This window comes from Mirounga angustirostris, unplaced genomic scaffold, assembly GCF_029215605.1.
Source record: "Mirounga angustirostris isolate CCGP_5_RB_7025 unplaced genomic scaffold, mMirAng1.0.hap1 SCAF_13, whole genome shotgun sequence".
Classification (NCBI taxonomy): Eukaryota; Metazoa; Chordata; class Mammalia; order Carnivora; family Phocidae; genus Mirounga; species Mirounga angustirostris.
The window spans coordinates 33,783,282-33,804,219 of record NW_026991721.1 but is presented as its reverse complement, the minus strand read 5'-3'; positions in this window follow the sequence as shown (position 1 = coordinate 33,804,219).

The following is a 20,938-nucleotide window of genomic DNA, read 5'->3' as shown; positions in this document are numbered from 1 at the left end:
AGGCAGTGGTAGATCAAGAGATAGGATGTGTCAGTTGGGCTATATAAAGTAGGTATTTTAAGTTGGGCTATTAGAGTGAGTAAAATGGTAAGACAGTGAACAGTCCTTAGAAAATGAGATGCTTTAAGATTTTGGAAGGTATGAAATTACTGGAAATAAAAAAATAAGGCCATAGTAGTGTTAGGAGAGAGGACTGAGGGTAACAGGAGATGGAAAACTTAAAAATGTGAGAGGCCAGAGAATGGGGGTGGGGGCTTATTAGGAATTGAAGGAGAATGCCACACAAGGTATCTAGGAACAAGCTGAGTGGGGTGGCAGGTGACAGTATCTAATGAAATAAGCTTCAAATGTAGATGTTAAGGAGAAGAGAATAATAGTGATAGGCAAATGTTAGGTAAGAATCTAGATGACACATTCCTTGGAATGAGAGACTATAAAGTTGTACTATTATGTGATATAGTGTTCCCAGAGGACAGCCAGATTTCTGCTAGAGTGGGAAAGTTAAGGAGACATTCAAGTCAAACATTAGAAAAGAGTTAACTTTGCTGAAGCCATATTATGTGTTCCAGGGGTCACAGAGGAAAGGTTTGGGGCATCAGGAGATGGGATTAGAAAAAGAGTTTACAAAGATGAATGAAGCGTAAACTATGAGTATTGAATTTTCTGTGGTTACTGAGGTTAGCACAGATATAAGGAAGAAAGAATTCACCCTGAAACCCTCTTGCAAGAGGTCAATGATCTATTCTAATTATAGCCTCCTTCCTGGAATTGGTCTCTTAGACAGATTGTGATGGCCATTTGCACAATAGTGGTAGGGAGAAAGGGAAATCCTGCCAAAATTTGCAGAACACTTTTGGTTCCTTTTTTAAATCTGCCAACAGCAGTGTCAGTGCCAGGCAATTAAAATATTTCTCAATGTATCAAACTTGTAAATACAGAGAACAAACTGATGGTTGCCAGAGAGAAGGTGGTTTGGGAAATGGGCAAAATGGATGAAGGGTAGTGGGATATACAGGCTTCCAGTTATGGAATGAATAAGTAAAAGAAATAAAGGTACAGCATAAGGAATATAATGATACTGTAATAGTGTTGCATGGTGACAGATGGTAGCTATACTTCTGGTGAGCACAGGATAATGCACAGAGATGTTGAATCACTAAGTTGTGCACCTGAAACTAATGTAACAAGGTCAACTATACTCAGATTATTTTTTTTTAATTGTTAAGATGGTTAAAAAAAATTCTCAACAGGGGCACCTAGGTGGTTCAGTCGTTAAGCATCTGCCTTCAGCTTGGGTTATGATCACAGGGTCCTGGGATCGAACCCCACATTGGGCTCACTGCTTTGTGGGAAGCCTGCTTCTCCCTCTCCCACTCCCCCTGCTTGTGTTCCCTCTCTCACTGTCTCTCTCTCTCTCTGTCAAATAAATAAATAAATAAATAAATAAATAAATAAATAAATAAATAAATAAATAAAATCTTTAAAAGATTCTCAACAGCAGAGAGTTATAATATAGTTGCTATATTTATATTTTCTGTATATTTTGAAATATTTGGCTAAAATTTTTCAAATATTTTCCTGTTAGATAATGAGCCTCCTTGTAAACATAATTTCATGTAAGTGTTTTTAAAAATACTCTGAGGGATCTCTGGGTGGCTCAGTCGGTTAAGCGTCTGCCTTCGGCTCAGGTCATGATCCCGGAGTCCTGGGATCGAGTCCTGCATTGGGTTCCTTGCTTGGCAGAGAGCCTGCTTCTCCATCTACCTGCTTTGCCTGCCACTCGCCCTGCTTGTGCTCTCTCACTCTGACAAAAAAGTAAATAAAATCTTCAAAAAAAAAATACTATGAAATACTTAAAAACAATAAATGTTCAGGTGTCTTCCTGTTATGAGATAATTCAATCTAGTGTTTCTCGACAGGAACAATGTGAAGCACTTTCTTTCCTATTTTCATTATTCCTAGATCTTTCTCAACATTTGAAACAGGTAGAAACAAATAAGATTGTATCTCATTTAAAACTGGAAATGTAAATCACTTATAGCATTGTATATAATGGAAATTAAAAGACCTATACAGGACATATTATGTACATCCTAGATCAGATGTTCTCAAAATGTGGTCCATGGACAACCTTGTCCATCAGAACCATCTGGAATATTTATTTAGCATGTAGAGGTGTCTATGCCTCAGAGCACCTCCTAATCATGTTCTCAATATGTGGGATCCTAAAAGTCTAAATATGACAGATAGATAGATAGATAGATAGATAGATGATAGATAGATTCTCAGATAGATATTTAATAATACTAAATACTAAAATGTGACAATAATTGTAGTTTCAAAGTGAGTAGGACTTGGAAGAGAGAAAGACCACATATTTATTTTAACAATAATCAGGGAAGATTGCTTTGACTAAGAGTATAAATAATAAGACTTTTTCATTCTCACTATATGCTGTGTTAAGCATGTCTTAAATTGGGTTCCATCCAGAAGCAAACCCTAGACTCAAGACAAGAATTCAAGTACAAATAGTTTAGTTTAACAATGAAGGAAACACGAGTTGGGGAGAATAAAGTGTGGTAATTTTGTACCATGTCAACTATGCTTGCTACAATTATCCTACCTATATGGTTTGAGGTTAAAGTTGGCCACAAGGTGAATGTGCACATGATCGGGAAGGCAGATGTGAAGTAACAGCTATCATGCTTAGGAGATCAGGGGAGAGTGCTGGGCTTTCTGTTGCTCAATCACCTTTCATTGATCTATTGGATGCAGCCAGGGCCGCAGCTCCTCCCTATCCTGCAATATCCCCTCTCCAGGCTTATCGAGTCCCCAGCAGCACAAGAACAGTTCTGTGGCAAACAGCTCCAGCCTTTCTACAGATCATCTGTGCCCCCGCGGGCAGAAACAGTGAGAGACAAATGTCTCTCCTGTCTGTCTTCATGGACTCCAACTGCGTCTTTCCCTCATTTCATACCAAGCTTTTTTTCCGAGTTCAAGGCTGCTGATCTGGAACAACTTCCGGTCCCTTACGCAATGCAGAGGCAACAGCCTTTCACAGACTTTTTGAGTGTCTCTCACAATTTTATAAACTCTAATCTGTAAAATAAATCCTTTATTGCATATCATTCATGGTGGTCCCATCTTTTTAATCAAACCCTAACCGACGCAACAGGGAAGGGTAGAAAACCAGTCAAGAGGGAGTTATCAAACAAGTTGCAACTGTATTTGACTAGAGCTCAATCCCCCTGGAGACTCGGAACCAATACAGAACACATGTCTTAGAGTTATTCCACTCTAGCAGAGAAGAAGCTGAAATGTTCATCTACCTACTTCTGCCAGCCATTGAGTAACAGCTGCTCTCAAGGAATAATTCTCCAGGTCTTATAATTTGGCAGATCTATGAGCAAAGCAGGCTCAAGTGGCCAGATAAAGCCCTCCAGCAGAGACACGATGGAAGTTAGGTGACCTGAACAGAAACCATGGGGGCCAACAGGATGTATCAGTCATTGACAGAATCATTTATGAGAACTTTGCAAGAATTAGCCCTTTTATCCTCATAGAAACTCTTCAAGGTATTCAGTGTTATTTACATTTGCCTTATGCAGTTAAAAAAAAAAAGAGAGAGAGCTTTATATAGCTTAGGCAAAGTCATGAGGTAATAAGTGGAAGAGCTAGGCTTTAAATCCAGAAACAAATTATTTCAAAGTCTATGCTTTTCATGACTATGATAGCTGACAGATCTAAGCTCAGTTTCTTTAATTATATATGGCTGTAGTCATGGTTCTGCCCAGTTAAGGCAGAGAATGATTTTCCCTCTAGCATGTACCTCAAACTCTTCTAGGTTGCTTAATTCCTCTGATCCTATTTATATTATGGAATCTCATTCTAATTTATGTGGGGCTCAACTGAGGATTTGCCTAAGAAGATCCCAGTAAAAGGTGGCCTAAAAAAATCAACCAATATGTTCTTCCCAAAAACTTATATGCAATTATTAAACATCTACTTTGTACATGGTATGGAGTTCAATTTAAAGAAGGATAAGACATACTTCCTGTTCCAAGATGGTCTTATCATCTATTAAGTATTGCCATAACCACCAAATACACCACCTTCTGCCTGCAGTCCAGCAAGTAGCCCCTAGATTGGAGCTCGTAGTAGTAGTAGTAGTAGCAATAGCTCTTAGTAGTTCCTATTGGCATCTTTTTCTGAGGAGAAAACTTAGAAAAGAGAGGGCAAAGGGTAATGGGACACATGTGGTTTCCATCCCTACATTTGGTCTTGGGCTACAGTTAGTACCTATCCTTTCCAGGAAATGGATCTGAGATTGAAAAATTGTTCAAAGATCATAACTTTGTACTGGAGTTAACATCCTCAAAGCCTCCTGCTTTATCATTCTTCCCTTTTTTCGCTTGTAGATTGTATTAGAATTCTCCAGAGAAACAGACCAATAGAACAGATAGATAGATAGATAGATAGATAGATAGATAGATAGATAGATAGATAGACAGACAGACAGATGGAGATATAGCTAAGAGGAGATTTCTTATAGTAATTGCCTCATGTGGTTATAGAGGCTGAAAAGTTCCATGATTTATCATCTACCAGCTGGAGAACCAGAGAGGCAGGTGGTGTAATTCAGTCCCAGTCCAAAGGCCTGAGTTTAAGGGAGCTGATCGAGCCCAAAAGCCCAGAAATCAGGAGCACCAGAGTCTGAGGGCAGGAGAAAATGGATGTCTCAGCTCAAGCAGAGAGAGAACAAATTCACTCTTCTTCCACATTTTTGTTCTATTCCAGCCCTCAAAAGAATGATACCCTCCCACATTGAAAAGGGTCATCTGCTGTACTCAGTTCACCAATTCAAATGCTAATCTATTCTGGAAACACTCTCACAGACACACTCAGAAATACTACTTTACCACCTATCTGGGTAGCCCTTAGCTCACAAGTTCACATATAAAAATAAGCCATTACATAGACAAAAAGTAAGACCCTTATTGGCTGCTTATACATTTTGTCTCTAAGGAGGATATGCCCTATTAATCATTTCCACAATTCCCTGCAGATCAAACTCCCTTAGCTTCCTCTCTGATATCACTAATAATTGAGGTCTTTTGACTTCTGGTTGTTAAGCACTGTCATCTGACCTCTATCACAGAGGGTCTCACATTCCTATTACATATTAATGAGCCACTCTCCTGCTGTCGGCACCCGCAGACACTGGAGACTCACCACTGAATTTTTTGTGATACTGATTCCCCTCAACAGAGCATTCCCAGTGGCCTTGGTGAAGGGGATGTCCTCCGGGTCCTTCTATGGTACATGATACTTTGGTGAGTCTTCTGCCATCATATAGCATATGCATTCCAGCATGACAACTTCACCATCTTTATTTCTTCTTCCAGAGTCTGCTGGGGCAATGCAGACATTACTTGACTTGCTATTTCCAGTTCTCCAGGGAACTAAGAGTCACTTCAGGATCAATTTGGTTTTCGAGCTCAGCACAGCCTTGTTAGCTAGGACTATTGATATCCATATTATGTCTGCACTTGTGAAAACCTGGGCCCTAAGAGTAGAATAACTGGCCCAAGATCATGCGGACCTTTCTCCAAAATCCACGCTAAAAGAAGAAAAAAAGAGCAATTTTGCTCCATTGTGTCTTTGTTTTTAAGTTGCTGTTGTTTTGTTTTGTTTTTTTGTTTGTTTTGTTTTCTTTTGGGGTGTGTGTGTGTGTGTGTGTGTGTGTTTGCCAGGAGGTTTAAATCCTGTATCTTGAGAAACATACAAAAGTCAATGGATTCTGACTTCTTCTGACCCATGTGGTCAAACATCCTCAAAATCCATTTCTGATGTATTCTTCCTATTCTGTTCCATATGCAAACAAATTCCTACCTAAGAGAGCTGGTCTCCAAAATTCCATTCTTTTATTGCCCATTTTCCTGTGGTATCCCCAGCTCCACTTGTTTTACTTTGGGTCCTCTGAAAAACAGGAGATAACAAGATAGGACTACACATGCAAGAAATGTATTGGAAGAAAGGCCCATGAAACATAAAGGGCAGAAGAAGGAAGGAAAAGCTTTCATGCCACACCACAGTGCTGACAACTCTGAAAAAGAGGTGAAAGAGGATTGGTAGGAAGAATCACAGTCTGAAGCACAGTTCTGAGGAAGTTTTGGTGAGGACAAGGCGTCAATCTCAAGCTAAAGTTTCCCATCAGAACTGTTCTTCCCCTTGCAAGAAGGGACCTCTATTATTACTCATGCCATGCTCAGTCAATATTTGGGAGCAGACAGTGGGAAGCATAGTCTTGGTATGAGCGTGATGATAAATAGGAGGACAGCAGTTGGAGCTATCAGTCAGATATGTTTCCCACAGGAGAAGATCGGAGTAGCATGTTTTCATGACCTCCACACAGAGGAAGTAATTTATGTAAATAAAAACTCAGAAAAACAGTGTAAAGCAATAAGAACCCCAAGTGAGACACGGATGAAATGAATTGGCAGTTTAGAAAAGTAGACGTGTTTGATGGTAGGGAAATGGTGGGGAGAACTGGTCTGGAAGGAGATGAAGTCTACAGATTATGTCATGAATTAAGTGGCATTGGAAATGGGATTTAAAGAATGTGCACGAGTGATGGGACTGAATTTTGAAGAACAGAGTGAAAGGGCATTCTAATAGAAGAAACAAAGCAAAACATTAGCTTCTTTGGGAAGTAGCAATAGGATTTGAACTGTGTGACATGGAGTTATGGAGGATATAGATAGAAAGAAAGTCATGAGTAGATTTTGTCATCTATTCTTTCTGGGCTCTGAAATCACTTCTTGTTAATTTGTGAGGTTAACTATTTTTTTTAACTACTGTGAATTTAAGATAAGAAATCTGATGATTTTTTTTTTAAATTTTTTTATTCTTATGTTAATCCCCTTACATTACAACATTAGTTTTAGATGAAGTGTTCCATGATTCATTGTTTGTGCACAACACCCAGTGCTCCATGCAGAATGTGCCCTCCTAAATACCCACCACCAGGCTAACCCATCCTCCCACCCCCCTCCCCTCTAGAACCCTGTTTGTTTTTCAGAGTCCATCGTCTCTCATGGTTCGTCTACCCCTCCGATTTCCCCCGCTTCATTCTTCCCCTCCCGCTACCTTCTTCTTCTTCTTCTTCTTCTTTTTTTTTTTTCTTAACATATATTGCATTATTTGTTTCAGAGGTACAGATCTGAGATTCAACAGTCTTGCACAATTCACAGCGCTTACCTGAGCACATACACTCCCCAGTGTCTATCACCCAGTCCCCCCATCCCTCCCACCCCACCCCCCACTCCAACAACACTCAGTTTGTTTCCTGCGATTAAGAAGTCCTCATATCAGTGAGATCATATGATACATGTCTTTCTCTGTTTGACTTAAGAAATCTGATGATTTTTAAACTCTTGCACTTAAGACAATGCCTAACAATTAAAAATGTTCAATGAATATGTTCTGAGTTAACAACTGATTACATATTAATTGAGATAAATAACGTGGATGACAGACTCACAAATTTGTCCTTTTTTTGTTGTTGTTGCTGCTATTTACAATTTTTTCCTTTGTGAGTCGGTTCAATAGTGAATCAAAGTTACCTAACTGAAAAATATTTTAAATACAACTTCATAACAATTTATACTTCTAATTATAAACTCAAGAAGCAATGACTCATTTTAATTTTAATTCACTTCCTCCCATTACTGTGCTAATTAAAAAAAAAAAAAGATTGTGTTAATGTTTTTCAAATTATGACCAAGCTACCTCTTCATGTTTGAATTAAAATGTATTATTCTTTTTCTGAGTATAAACATAACACATAGAATAAAATGAAATCACCATAATATCACTACTGAGAAATAATCATAGTTAATATTTTGATATAGTTTCTTCTGGTATTTTATTTAAGAAATTCTTAATTTCTATTTACTAGTATTTAATTGGCTCAAGAGTAGTTTTCACTATATTTTATGATTCACTATATTTTAAAAATATAGTGTAAGAGGGAGGTACGAGGGTTTTTCAAATATTCCGGAAATAATCTAATGTCAATTGCTGTTTTGCCCTAAATAACCGGTATGGTTCCTCCTTTCTTATAAAAAGAGGAAAGATTTCATATTTTCTTTATTCATATTTGTCAAGAAAGCTTAGAAACAAATGTGATATCCAAGCCATAGCAACTTTTTCTATTCCTTATTCTTGATTTTAAAAATTTCATTAATCTTATAACATTTTTATCCTTTTTTAAAAGGTTTAAATACATAATTTACAGGATTCACATGGATTTATTTTTTTAAGATTTTATTTATTTATTTGACAGAGAAAGACACAGCAAGAGAGGGAACACAAGCAGGGGGAGTGGGAGAGGGAGAAGCAGGCTTCCCGCCGAGCAGGGAGCCCGATGTGGGACTCGATCCCAGGACTCTGGAATCATGACCTGAGCCGAAGGCAGACACTTAATGACTGAGCCACTCAGGAGCCCCTCACCTGGATTTTTAATGTTCTCACCACACATCTGCCCAGGGCTCTTCCTAGAATAACTCTGTACTAGTATCTGCAGAGTTTGAAATGCAAAGACAAAGCAGAGACTCAGTAAATAATCACAGTATTTAGAAATATTAGGCTATTTTATTCTATTACACATAATACATTTTATTAAATGTTTCTATTTTCAAGATCATTTACAGTTCAAAGGGGCTTAGTCACAATAGCACATAGCTTTAACTCTTAAAGATGTTATACTAAATGGAAAGCACTGGATCATCTCTGCCTTTGTATGAAATTTAATCTGATTATTAATATTTAGTAAGCCTTCAAATCTACCATTTAAGCAATATTATTTAAATTGAGGACTTTAAGAGGCTCTTGGCTTTTTATGGCTAGTCCATTGAGAGGAAAAATAATTAACATACTGTGAAGTAAAATTTCCTAAAGTATTATCAGAAGAGTGCAAGGCATTTGAAGTTATAAAGTCACTTCTGTGCATCAGTGAGAGGGCTCAAGATCCTGTCCAATAAATACAATAAATAAAATTGATGTTTTAGATTTTTTTTTTTTCAAAACTAAAAATTTGAAGACTAGAGAATATGGAATTTTAGAATTAGAAGAGATCTTGGAAATATTCTACTATTTGAGGTCAATACCTCAACTACCTTACTTTTTTTTTTCAAGTAACAAATCTACTTCATTGCTAGAGGTTATATGAAGTACTATCTTAAGACCAATTTTAAGACTGATACTGGCTTCAGTCATAGAAAAACTATATTACGGATATAAAACCATATGTGTGGGAAATTGAATGGTTGGACAACTGCATGGTATGTGAAATTTTTAATTCAGTCCTTAAAACTTTAAGTAAAGAGAAATTGATTTTCCAGTGTCATGTACTAGTAATACTAGTGGATCCCAAGATAGAATTTTGGTCTCTTAATTCCCAGATCAATGGTTTCTCTATTGTCCCATGTTTCCAATTAAGCTCTACCAAATTAGTTGATAAATTGTCTGCCTAAAACCTTTATATGTAATGAGAATATAAAATTTAACTATAATTTAAATTATTCAGTATTAAAGCTGTCTTTCATAAAAGTATTCATGAAGCTTAATTTTAAATAAATTAATGATGATATAATTAAGTTAAATATTACAGTGTTACATTTTTGATGTCCTATCTATACTTAATGATGTTTTTGAACAAACCTGCAAGACATTTAAAATAATTGCTTGCTCAAAAGCTCTAGAAAATTCAATTTATTGAGGACTAATTGTCAAGGTTAATTAAATATATATAGCAGTGAATAATGAATAAATTGATAAAATCTTTGCTTTCTACAAAATGTATTTCAAACTCATCAAGATATTTGTTCTATTGTTGTCTTTAGTGAAATGTTTATCATAATGTTTTATAATCAGTCACTTTAATATTAAAAATTTGACACCTAAGTTTTCTTGACTGTTATTTCAAAATATTTCTTGTAACAATGAAGATTTTGGAATGGAACGAGCAATTAAAGAGATGTTATAGTAGTTGTGGAATTGCTTATGTAACAGAAATTATTAGAGAAGCCAATGTTCTTTGGGTACTTTGAAATCAATGTATACAGAGTCATTAAACTCTCTTCTTTTGGTTCTTATATATTTACTATAATATAAACATGTTATATGAGAATTATTGTAGCTCACAAATAGACGTTGATCTCTTCGAGGGTAGAGGTTACATCTTTGCCAAAGTTCATGGCCTGTAATAAGATCAATTACTGACTGGGGATGGACTAAGAGATAAAGGGATAAAAAAATTTACATCAGAAAAAAATAATTACATCAGGGAGTTTAGCCATGTTCAAATATAATTTAAGACATGATTTAGAATGGTGATAAAGGTACTTTCTCATTTTACTCTTCCTTATCTTGATCACTTTGTTTTCTATACAACTTCCTCCAAATATTCTGTCCTGTGGTTCATTTACATTGCTGATATTTTTCAATTATGTTGTTCTCTAGGTTGCATAGTTTGGATTTTGAATAATTTAGATAGTTCTCAAGTCTTTTCTTCTGCAGTGCCTAATCTGCTATTAACCTCTTATATTTTTCACTCCTAGAATTTTGGTGAGAATCTCTTTTATACCTTCCATTTCTTTCCTCATCATGCTTATACTTTCCCCAACCTTCTCTCTCCTTCTCTCTCTCACATGCACACAGTTTTTAACTCTTTGTCTACTACTTCTATCATTTACATAATTTTAATCTATTTCTATTTATTAATTTTTACCAATGTTTTTATCTTTACATTTTGATTTTATTTTAAAAAATTTATATGTAGAATTTTGTGCTGGGATGCAGTCAAGTTAAATGGAAACTGATGCTTTTGAACCTCACTTTCAAACTCTGGCGGGGCTAAAACAGCCTTTGGCCAGACAAATTTGGTCCTATTCCTGAGAAGATCCCTTCCTGATACCCTCCTAAGGACTCCACTCAATGTCCAATGTCCAACTGGGAGGCACATGAAATACTCCATACCCTTTCTGAGCAACTTTACCCGGTGTCCAATATAATTTATACACACACACACACACACACACTATATTTTAGCTTTTTAAAATGGGAAGGCACTTTCCTGGTTACCTTATCATAGCCCTAAATCAGACCTCTTCCCTAATATTTTGAATGTGAAAAAGCATTTGGTTAACTTTCAGGTAAAGATTTAAAAATGAGACATGTGTTTTCCTCTACTCCCTCCTAAAACAGTACCAGAAAAATAATAAAATGTTTATAAAACAGCATACAAAACCTTATGAAAGGAGATAATAGTAGCAACATTTTAGTAACTGGGAGGCAGATGATGATGAGTACCAAACTAGGAGACAAAAGAAACCTAAATTCTAAGCAGTCGAAGAGAGCCAAGAGACAGCTCAGAATGCACTGCATAATCCCCCAAATGTGTGAACATCAGCAGTAATCAGTACCTCTAGAGAGAAAGGCAAATATTGGACTTAAAAAATGAGTATTCCGACTAAATCACAAATGCACTGTAAGGAAAAGGAAAGACTCAAAAGGTTATGTACTGTATGATTACATTTATATGGTAGTCGGGAAGAAGTAAGCAAAATGTCTTCAGACAATTGCATAGCAGAAAAGATCAAGGAAAAGTGAGGAACTGATCTCTGTCCTACAATCTGAGAGCACATTCTGAGTTGATGTTGCTTCATTTATTAATGCCCTCTGAGAATGATTCTGTAAGCTGGTTATATATCTAACTCTATGGTTTTCCAACCCTTATTTATCCACTTACCCACAACTGCAAAATGAGTTATTTGAATGAATGTTGAATCAACATACTCCAGGTCTACGCTTTACCTTGATCTAACTCCTGTAAAAAGAGATGGATTAACTATGGTGGTTCTTTAATTGCTTTATCCAGAGATATTAAAAAGTATCCATGTAAATGTCTTCCAGAATGTTAAAAAGGTTTTGCCATTAAACTTGTGGGTCCATAGATTCTGGCATTCACTTTAAACTCTTTTAGAAAATTAAGTAGCAGTTGGGCATTTTCTGGCTCTGATATGTTTCATATTTTCCATGGTTTATCAAATACTGACACATTCTCTCAGAAACTGCATTTTCCCTTTCATTCAGTACCATGGACACAATGCTCATGACGTAACCCAAATTCCTTAAATCTAGCTTAGTACTCTCTAGTCATCTATCTTGGGGCTTATTTTTTCTTTTTCTTAGCCACATACTTTCTACCTCAAAAACTGAAAACTGTTTTCCTTTGCAGAAGATGAAAATAAAATTGGAGCTTAGTAAGACTTATTTTTCTGTCATCTATCAAAATGTTAAAAACAAGGGCACCTGGGTGGCTCAGTCGGTTAAGCATCCAACTCTTGATTTTGGTTCAGGTCATGATCTCAGGGTTGTGGGATGAGCCCACATCAGGCTCTGCTCTGGGTATGGAGCCTGCTTAAAATTCTCTCTCTCCCTCTCCCTCTGCCCCTTCACCTCGCTTTCCCTCTTTAAAAATTAATTAATTAATTCTGAAAACAAACAATAGGTCAATTTATTTTGTTCCCTTTCATACTCTAACATTATCTTATCCTAGAGAGTATCTTGAATTTTAATTCTATTTTTTTTTTTTTTAAAGATTTTATTTATTTATTTGAGAGAGAGAATGAGATAGAGCATGAGAGGGGGGAGGGTTAGAGGGAGAAGCAGGCTCCTCGCCGAGCAGGGAACCCGATGCGGGACTCGATCCCGGGACTCCAGGATCATGACCTGAGCCGAAGGCAGTCGCTTAACCAACTGAGCCACCCAGGCGCCCTTGAATTTTAATTCTAAATTTATATAATATTTTCTAATTATTGTTGGATTTCATATGAGACAGGATTCATTCTGAGTAATCAATACTATCTTAATTCATCTTTTTAAGGGATTAGATTAAAGCAACACATTGGATTAAAATAGAAGCTATTTTTTTCAATTAGCATTGTTATAACTTTTATTTGGATTTATTTTAAAACTTAGGAGTAAAACAAAGAACCTGCCTTACTCTTTACTCAGATTCATTAATTGACTCATTGTTTTATTATTTCTATTCTCTTTTCTCTGTAGCAGTTGACAGTAAATTGGAGATATTGTACCTTTTATACATAACAATTTTACTGTTTACTTCTAAAACTTTTACAATTACCAAAGTAGGATACTGACATTGACACATTTCTATTACCTATTTTACACTCTGTATTTTTAATGGTTAATTTTAAGTGTAACCTTTACTGGCCATTATGTGCCCAGATTAAACTGTATTACTGGGTGTGTCTGTGAGGGTATTTCCAGATGAGATTATCATTTTAAGCAGTGGACTCAGTACAATAGATTGCCCTCCTCAATGCGGGTGAGCATCATCTAAACTGTTGAGGGTCTGAATTAAAAAAAAGGCGAAGACAGTATGAACTCACTCCTTTTTTCCCTGCACCACTATTGAGCTAGGACATGTCATCTCATCTTATGTGGCTCTCAGACTGGAATTTACCTTTAGGCTCTTCTGGTTCTCAGGTTCTGTTTCTGGTACCACTGGTTCTGTTTCTCTGGGAAACCCTAATACAATATTCAGATGTTATCAATTGTCCCAACAATGTCTTCTCTATGGCTCCTTCCCTGCCCACCCCCGCCCCCCAGTCTAGGATCATGCATTGAAGTTAGTTATGGTTTCTTATTCTCCTTTCATATGTAACATTTCTGCAGTCTTTTTTGTTGTTGTTTTGCATGAACTTGATATATTTGAAAATAACAGTTATTTGGTGGACTGTTCCTCGATTTAAGGTTGTCTGATATCTCTTCATGATCAGAAAATTTTGATTCATTTTTAGCAAGAATACCAAATAAATGATACAGAATCCTTCTTAGTACATCATATTAGGAAGTGCATGATGTTCTTTGTCCCATTATTAGTGATATCAATGTTAGTCATTTGTTAAGTGATGTCCATAATATTTCTCCATTCTAAAGTCATTTTTTTTCTCTTTGTAACTAATGAGTAAATTATATAGTTTGAGTCTGGATAAACAAATATCATATACCCAATAAATCTAACATCCATTTAAGATACCTGTCTGAACACATTATAATATGATGGCTACCAAACAGATATCTTCTAGGGTTATTAATTGATATTATACTGCAACTAAGACCTCATTCTTCCTTTGTTTTTTTCCTTCTTCCCTTCCTTCCTTTCTTCTTTCTTTTCTTTCGCTTGTTATTTTTTTTCTTTCTCACTGTAAACCCATTTGTTCATATTTTATTCAATGGGTTACGATCTTTATTAATTTTAATGGTCAAATTGTCCCAGATTTGGCCAGTGGGGATCCTAATCTATGTCTATTCTTGTCATTTTTTGAGCACCCCCGTAATTTCTAGCACAACAAGATATTCGAGGCTCCTTCTGATTTTCCCTGTCTCAGTCATGGAATCAGCCATTTTTCAAAGGATCTCTGGTCCCTTTAGACTGTTATTTAGAAAGTAACATCTGAGCCAGTAAGTATTTTTTCTGTGCATTAAGTTAAATTTATTCACACTTCTTGGTGGAAAATAACAATTCCATAGCTAAAGAAATTTTCCAGAAGTCATGAAAATAGTAAATGGCATTTGAAAGTTCCGAATCTCCATCTCCTGAGTTCAGCTGGTTGTCATATTAAATAATAGCTGATTCCAATGTTTTATTTCACAGTAAAGTTCATCCATTCATTTAAAATACGATTTACTGAGCGCTTATAGACACTTTTATAAACACTAGAGATATAACAATGAATAAATTGAATAAAACCCCTGCATTCATGGAACTTATTTTCCAATAAGGGAAGGCAGTGAGTAAGAAAGAAAGATGTTAACTATAGAGTATTTTAGATAGTGAAAGTTGTTATAAAGAAAAAAATAAGGAAGGGAATAGAGTATATCAGATGGAATGTCAAATATAGCAGATGGTGCTGCAATTTTAAATAGACTGGTCCAGGAAGGCATCAGTAAGAAGGTCCCATATACATAAAGACCTGAAACTGATCAGGGTGATACCATGTGAATATTTGGGACTAGAGCATTCCAGACAGAGGAAGAACATGTGCCAGGCACTGATGTTGGAACATGCCTTGCAAATTTGAAGAGCAGTAAGGAAATTATTGTGGCTGAAGTGATATGGGAAAGGAAGAGAGTGGTAAGACATGAGTTTGGAAATGCTCTTGTGCTTCTCTCAAGAAAAAAAGAATAAATAGATTTTTACACAGATACCAAAACAAAATTATTATTTAAAAGGCAAATGAATACTATACTTTCAGACAAAGCTTACAAAAAATTAAAATAAAATTTCAGAAATCAAAATGAAGTTTAAAATAAACACATATTACTGATATGAAAGCATCAAAAAATGGGCACAGAGTCTTTTACCTGGTAGTCACTGAGTCTAATTTTAGAAATGAAATTTTTAAGAGAATAAAAGGGACATATATAGGCAATACTAGGAACTGGGAAGATCAGAAATTAGCATTAAAACATAAATGAACACACAATAGAAGATTATAATTGTTTAAAAAGCATAGTTTTGTTTTTTTGCAAATTATAAGAAGAATGTATCTTCACTGGAAAAAAAATCTCACAGTATCAATAGAATCAAAGGAAAATAACAAAATTCCAACCACATGCCAACATTATTTCATATATTCTTTTTTATTTTTACTATTTATTTATTTATTTATTTATTTTTTTACATATATTCTTTTTTAAAAAAAGATTTATTTCTTTGAGAAAGATAGAGCGCATGCAAGAGCAGGGGGAGGGGAAGAGGGAGAAGAAGAGAGAAACCCAAGCAGACTCCATGCTGAGCGTGAAGCTATTGCAGGGCTTGATCTCACAACCCTGAGATCATGACCTGAGCAGAAACCAAGAGTCAGACACTTAACTGACTGTGCCAACCAGGTGCCCCTATTTCGTATATTCTTATATCCTTTTTCCCTCTCTCTCTCATTCTTTCTCTCTCATAATGTGATAACAAAATGTCCTGGGTAAATACTCATAGTAAAAAAAAATCTATTGCACTATTTATTTTATTAATATTAAAATATTCAATAGCTAGTATTAAACTTCCTATTAGGAAAAAAAGAAAAATTAAGTTCTGTATCTATAGACCATAATGTTTCTTTAAGGTGCCTTATAGGGAGTTGTGCATACAAATGCATGCTGAACTTTTATGCACAGAAATATTAGAAGTTGGAGGTGAGAGGGAGGACAGGATCCCGACATTACAGGAGGCTAGATCCTGGAGAGAGAGATGATTTCTGTGCAATTCCTGTTTGCTGGTATAGTTGCCACACATCTTTAAAAGATTACGTTAACACTCATTTCTAAATTTCTTGAGATTTATGTGAGGTACAACACATACACTGTCCTAAAACCTTGGGAAAATCTGTAATGATATACAAATTGGGGGACACTGAGTTGCTTAGGGAACATTAAGTAAAAGGTAAAATGTTCAAGGCCTGGTTTGCAAGTTCAGCACTTCCAAGAATGTGGAACCAGGTGACTTTAAGAATATAAACCCAGTCCAGAAGAGTAATTGCTGCCAATAGTTCTAACAGTAAATGCTTTCTCATATTCTTCATCCTGGTCAAGTTTTTTGTTTAAATCTTCACCAAATTCACTTATTCATATGTTAATTAATTAATTAATTAATTAATCACAGTTGCAGGCCTTCGGAGCACAATATTAAACAAAGCAGGCTTCTTTGTTCTCACAATGCTTACATTATCACGTATATTAGTGAGTGTGTTTGGGGATCAGCAGGGGAAATTGGGGTGACAGTAAAATAGACAATAAACAATGTTTACATGAAAAATAATAACATAAGTGAAATAAATGGTAGATGTAAAATGATATCTCATTATGTTAATCATCCTCTTATTTGTGAGGGTGGGTTTCCAGAACATGTCTCCTATTTGTAATAGTAACTGAATAAAAATGCTATTCTTGCTGGTCTCATTGTCAGCCCTGAAGATGTCACTCAGGAAGAAAATTACATGATCTGCCTTTTTATCAAGTCAACAATTCAAACCTTTGAGTCCCCTCAAAAGATGTAAAGTTCAGTTCTACTCCACCAGAAATTATCTCCTCTTGGAATTTTCTCATATGCTGAGAATATTGTAATACATTCAAATCTTATTCAAGAATCAAGAATGCATTTATCTTTCCTGTACCATCTGAAAGGTTTTTTTTCCCCTTAGTACAATCTGTTGCCCCTTGCTCTTCAATTATACCTCTAATTTCTTGCCTATTGAACATAACTTCCTTTTATACAAGTTGCTTTTAATTAAACTCTCTAGTTTTTATGGTTGAGATCTTTTATCAATTATATTAAATCACGAATATTATCTGTACACGGAATTACATCCCCAAAGCATACTCTTTCTATATTAGGGAGCTCACGAAGCTAACAAAATAATTGGAAACCTATTTATTGTGGCTTCATCTATGCTTGTTTGCCCCTTTTTTCTCATCATTGACTACGCTTGCATATGAACTTGAATTATTATGTTAAAGAATTCTTAATGGATTTTGTCCCTAGAAATTTGATTCCTGGTTTTCCATATCTCATTTGCTTTATGAAGCAGTTCTGTATATTAGATTATGACTTCAGATTAACAAAACTGTGATTCTTGAATGTCATCAGCAATAGATAAGAGAGTACATTAACTAGCATGTATTAAATGTTCACTATGGCCCAGATATTGCTATAGAAACATTACAGAATTCATCTAAGGTAGTCCTTATGTTATTTCTTTTCTGTAGTGAGTTTCAGGGAATAGCAATTACTGGAAAACATAAGAGTGAAAATATGGATTCTTGGCTTTGCTATGCCCCTGCTTTAGTCCTTTTAGTTGGGGTGACATTTTTTATTATTATGAAATAAGTAATGCGTTTTCACAAATGTAGTCAAAGTTTATTGTTTTTGTTAGAAAACTCCTGTTTGGGCGCCTGGGTGGCTCAGTCGTTAAGCGTCTGCCTTCAGCTCAGGTCATGATCCCAGGGTCCTGGAATCAAGTCCCACATCGGGCTCCCTGCTCGGCAGGAAGCCTGCTTCTCCCTCTCCCACTCCCCCTGCTTGTGTTCCTGCTCTCGCTATCTCTCTGTCAAATAAATAAATAAAAATCTTTAAAAAAAAAAAAAGAAAACTCCTGTTTATGCAGAAATAATCATAACTGCAGCCTTAGACTCTTAAGGCACACATTTGTGTCATGCTCATGCACTAGTGCATCAAGAGTTGATGGAGGGGTTCAGCTTATTATAGTCACTTAAAGACTCAGGCTAATGGAAGCCTGTCTTTGTACTTCCAAAAACACCTCAATATGGTAAAAGAACATAGTGAATCATAATGTAGCTCATAAAGATTCTTCCTAGAAGGGACATACATCAATTCCATCCATATTTCATATTCTATTGCACGTAAAATGGTCATGCCTAACCTCAAAAGAAGATGAGGAAGGATATTGCTATCATGTCCACCAACGGAGATGGTTGGAAATATTTGGTGAACATTGCTATTGACAATCATATGCATAAGTCTTATATTAACAATATCTGTTGCCTGACTTTATTTTAATCTCAAGAAAACACCTTTAAAATAATACTACCTTTCAAAATGACCCAAGAGCTTAAAGTCAAAATTGATTTTGTAGAAAATCCTATTATGATAGATGAAAGAGAAACGCCTCACTGAAAAAATCAGTCGATGGACTGAAAGCGAATACTTTTTACTTTTATATTAAATAAGTTAATATCATCTGCTATGGATCAGATTTCTGGTTCAAATTTTATTTCTTTGCTCCTTTTATTTTTTATTTTTTCATTTTCTTTCTTTCTTTTTTTTTTCCATCATAAGTGGGCTCTTTATTCCCCATCCCTTATTTCCCCCATCCCTCCTTCTGGTAACCATCCATACCTCCCTTCTGGTAACCATCAGTTTATTCTCTATAGTTAAGAGTCTGTTTCTTGGCTTGTCTCTCTTTTCCTTTGCTCATTTGTTTTGTTTCTTAAATTCCACATATGAGTGAAATCCTCTGGTATTTGCCTTTCTCTGACTGACTTACTTCGCTTAGCATATATCCTTTAGTTCTATCCATGTTGTTGCAAATGGCAACATATATATATGTGTGTGTGTATATATACACATATATACATGTATATACATGTATGTATGTATTTGCCACCACTTCTTTATCCATTCATCTATCAGTGGACATTTGGGCTTCTTCCATAGTTTGACTATTGTAAATAATGCTGCAATAAACATAGGAGTGCATGTGTCAATCTGAATTAGTGTTTTTGTGTTTTTTGGGGGTAAATAAATGCCCGGTAATGTGATCACAAATTTTGAGGAATCTGCATACTGTTTTCCATAGTAGCTATACCAATTTGCATTCCTACCAACAATGCAAGAGGGTTCCTTTTTCTCCACATCCTCACCAACACTTGTTGATTCTTGATTTTTCAATTTTTGCCATTCTGTTCTGAGAGGTGTGAGATGATACCTCCTTGTGGTTTTGATTTGCATTTCCCTGATGATGAGTGACGTTGAGCATCTTATCATGTGTCTGTAGGCCATCTGTAGGTCTTTTTTGGAGAAATGTCTATACATGTCTTCTACCTATTTTTTAAATTGGATTATATGGTTTTTTAGTGTTGAGTTGTATTAGTTCTTTATATATTCTGGACACTAACCCTTTATTGGATATGTCATTTGCAAATATCTTCTCCCATTCTGTAGGTTGCCCTTTAGTTTTGTTGATTGTTTCCTTCGCTATGCAGAAACTTTGTTTTGATGTAGTCCCAATAGTTTATTTTTGCTTTTATCTCCCTTGCCTCAGGAAACATAACTAGAAAAATGTCGCTATGGCCAATGTCAGAGAAACTATTGTCTCTGCTCTCTTCAAGAATTTTTATGGTTTCAAGTCTCACATTTAGATCTTTAATCCAATTTGAGTTTATTTTTGTGTATGGTGAAAGAAAGTGGTCCAGTTTCATTTTTGTGCATGTGACTCTCCAGATTTCCCAGCACCATTTGTTGAAGAGACAGTCTTTTTCCCATTGGATATTCATTCCTCCTTTGTCAAAGATTAATTGGCTATATAACTGTGGGTTTACTTCTGGGTTTTCTGTTCTGTTCCATTGATCTATGTGTCTGTTTTCATGCCAGCACTATACTGTTTTAATTACTACAGCTTTGTGGTATAACTGGAAATCTGGACTTGTGATACCTCCCGTTTTTTTTGTTTTTTTTTTTCTTTTTCAAGACTGCTTTGGCTACTTAGGGTCTTTTGTGGTTCCATACAAATTTTAGGAGTATTTGTTCTTGTTCTGTGAAAAACACAGTTTGACAGGGACTGCATTAAATGTGTAAACTAGTTTGGCTAGTACACACATTTAATAATATTTGTCTTTCCTACCCATAAGTATGAAATGTCCTTCCATTTCTTTGCATCATCTTGAACTTCTTTCATCAGTGTTTTGTAGTTTTCAGAGTATAGGTCTTTCACCTCTTTGGTTAACTTTATTCCTAGATATTTTACTGGTTTTGGTGCAATTGTAAACAGGATTTTTTTTTTTTTAATTTCACTTTCTGCTGCTTCAATATTAGTGAATGGGAATGCAACAGATTTCTGCACATTGGTTTTGTATCCTGTGACTTAACTGAATTCATTTATCAGTTTTAGGAGGTTTTTGGTGGAGTATTAAGGGTTTTCTACATATACTATCACATCACCTGCATATAGTGAGAGTTTTACTTCCTCCTTACCAATTTAGATGTCTTTTATTTCATTATGTTGTCTAATTGCTATGAAGTGTTGAATAAAAGTGGTGAGAGTGGATATCCTTGTCT